Source organism: Sinocyclocheilus rhinocerous, unplaced genomic scaffold (genome assembly GCF_001515625.1).
Source record: "Sinocyclocheilus rhinocerous isolate Xijiao unplaced genomic scaffold, SAMN03320098_v1.1 scaffold1523, whole genome shotgun sequence".
Classification (NCBI taxonomy): domain Eukaryota; kingdom Metazoa; phylum Chordata; class Actinopteri; order Cypriniformes; family Cyprinidae; genus Sinocyclocheilus; species Sinocyclocheilus rhinocerous.
The window spans coordinates 177,972-180,973 of NW_015641012.1; the positions used below are offsets into that span (position 1 = coordinate 177,972).

The following is a 3,002-nucleotide window of genomic DNA, read 5'->3' on the forward strand; positions in this document are numbered from 1 at the left end:
TGTATGTATGTATATATATATATATATATATATATATATATATATATATTCAGTGTTGGGGTAACACATTACAAGTAATGTAATCAGATTACTTTTTTTTCAAGTAGCTTGTAAAGTAAGGCATTACTTTTAAATTTACAACAAAACATCTGAGTTACTTTTTCAAATAAGTAATGCAAGTTACTTTGTTTTCCCATTTATTGACTGACATCTCTCCTGTCCCCATGTTGAGAGAAATCAGGCGTGAGGGCAGAGGCCTTTCCTTCAGCATGAGGATTATATTAATATTAGGGATGCACTATATTATCGGACCAATATCGGAATCGGCCGATAACGGCCGATATGTCTTGCTGATAAGAGGAATAAATTAACTCACACGTGCTCAGGGTGTGCTAGTGATTAGATCACGTCAACAGTGTGGCTCATTCTTGAAGCAAAGTTTTGCCTGAATAGTGATTAGATTCACTGTTTGGATCGCTGCATTTAAACTGAGAATGCATGTACAGAATGAGGGTGTGTGATAGAGTCAACAGTAATAGCATGTGCAGCGGCAGCCTCCCCCGGGTCCTAATGTCCGTACTGTAAGGAGTTTTAATTTCCATAGGGGGCGCTGTTGGCCTACTTCAAATAAATAAAGCAGTAATTGATGCCATAAAATCATGAGTATGTTTTGATTTAAAGGTCAGAAGCTATAGCTTACATGAACAAAAAATAATAAATCACAAATAATAATAATTTTATATATACTGATTTATCTATGAATGTGTAATATGTTATATTTTTTAAACAAATTATGAGCTCTAAAAGATTTTCAGAATTTTTACAACTCTTTTGCTTTAGACCATCTACAAATGTTAAATCATAAAATAAAATGTTAAGGTTACCACTGCATCTTTCTGAAAAAAAAATGCAGTGATTAATATATAGTTTATTTATAGTTATTTTCAAATCTTCAATGTACTGTAATTATAAAATAACTTTATTATTATTTATTTAATTCTAACAAATAAGTTCTTGTTAAAAACGAACCAAAATTATAAATAATTATATATCGGTATCGGCATCGGCTAAGAGCCAAAATGAGTTGAAAATTATCGGCATATCGGATATCGGCAAAAGTCCAATATCGTCAATATCGTGTTAATATCACTTTTGGCGTGAAAGAGCCTTTACAGTTGCCGAAAATATAACTTTTGGTTTTTTTGGTTTCAAAAAACAAATAAGCAAGCTCAGCCCAGGTGACAGGATTACTTTCCATAAAAAGTAACGAAATAAAGCAATTAGTTACTTTTTCATGAAGTAACGCAATAATGTAATGCATTACTTTTAAAAGTAACTTTCCTCAACACTGTGAGTGTGTATATGTATATATGTTTTTTTAATGCTTACGTCAGGTTTTTAGGCTAGAAGATGAACGGAGGGGTTTGACTGTGTTGACTGGTGAATTCTGGCGAGCTCTTGGGAAAGCGAGTGGTTCTTGTTAGTTGTGATAGGAGAATGAGTGATTACAAGAAGTGCCCTTCCCTCATTCTGTATTTAGCATTCCCCTCCTTCACCACAGTGCCGCCCAGATGATATTTAATGAGAAAAATGTGTGCGTATTCCTCAGATGGTACCGTGTGCTGAGTTCTCCCGTCTGATGCACAAGAGTATATCTTCGAATTATTAATAAACGGGACTTTGGCCTCATTTAGTTCATGTTTAATCCAGAAGTTCATGTTTAGTTTGACATTCCGAATGGGAAAGGTTTTGTCTCATCCAAACAATAGCTCTGGAGTTTTGGTTTATTTTGGTTTGTTGTATTGTGTCTCGTGTGTTAAACTAGATGTGTTTGTATTAGGGCTCCATGGCGTCTCCTGAACACTCGTCAGACGCTCCTGTTGTTTAGAGTTTGAGGGCAACGCTGCAAGTGTGTGAAGCTCTCCTCATGTTCCTGTAATGTCAGAGAATGGCTAATTGCGACACGTTCCCCGTCTCATACTGTAAACAGGGTCACAGGAGGCTGCGGGACGTCCCGTAGAGTCCGACCCCCATTCCCTGAACGAGTGCTTAGTCATGAACTTGGACTCAAATTAAACACACATGCTCTTCCTTCTTATCTTGGTGCATTAGATTATTGATGAGGACTGATGTGTGTTTTAATGCTAGGATTTGTGCAACAAAAATAGAGTCAAATTTTTCATGAACATTTTCCAGCCTAACAGTTTAACAGCTGTTTTGTTGCTTCTGCACCTTTAAGACTTCTAAATGTAAATGGCCTACATTCTATTGGCTGAAACCTCTTGACAGACTTACTAACAGACTACTTGTTGGGTCTGATATAGCCTAGTTGGCACGGCCCCATCGTTTTTTCTGTATGTATTTAGTTATTTTAAAAAAATACATTACAAATGCAATTCATATGCGCAACGAATTTCATACACCTCTTCTATGATGACTGTTTTTAATTTCTAAATTCAAATCCATTTTGATATTGATTTGGGGGTCCAAGCTGACAAAACAGGATGGATATATATATATATATTGGGGAGAATAAAGTCAAAGATGTAGTGTCATATTACTGCTGATATAATGGGAAAAAAATAATGAATATGAACTTCTTATAACTTAAGTAGTTTGGCATATTCTATTATTAGTACTATAGGAAAACAAACATGAGTGATTCACTGCTTATTAATATTTGAAAGAAAATATTTATCTGCCGTATCAAAGTCATGTGGCCTAACCAACATGTAGAAATATACAGAGCAAAAAAACAAAACATGAAATATCATATCCTGCCGATCTTTACAACTGTGTGTCAAGGTCAATAAATCTCTTAAATTATAAATATAATAAAAATTCTTTGACATATTTATGACAAGGCAAGGTTAGTTCGAGTTGTAAAATGTCATGTTTTGTGACTTATTAATAAATAATTCATGATATTTGTAAACAAAACAAAAAAAACAATTATCTATCTATCTATCTATCTATCTAACTATCTATCTATCAGTGTCTAT

The 3,002-nt window shown here is 34.2% G+C and overlaps 1 protein-coding gene across 1 annotated transcript in view; it reads left to right on the forward strand.

Moving 5' to 3' along the window:
• LOC107753495 (inactive tyrosine-protein kinase 7-like) overlaps positions 1–3,002 on the forward strand; it is a 40,679-nt gene that overhangs the window by 10,042 nt on the left and 27,635 nt on the right. The gene's annotated exons all lie outside the window — the stretch shown is intronic.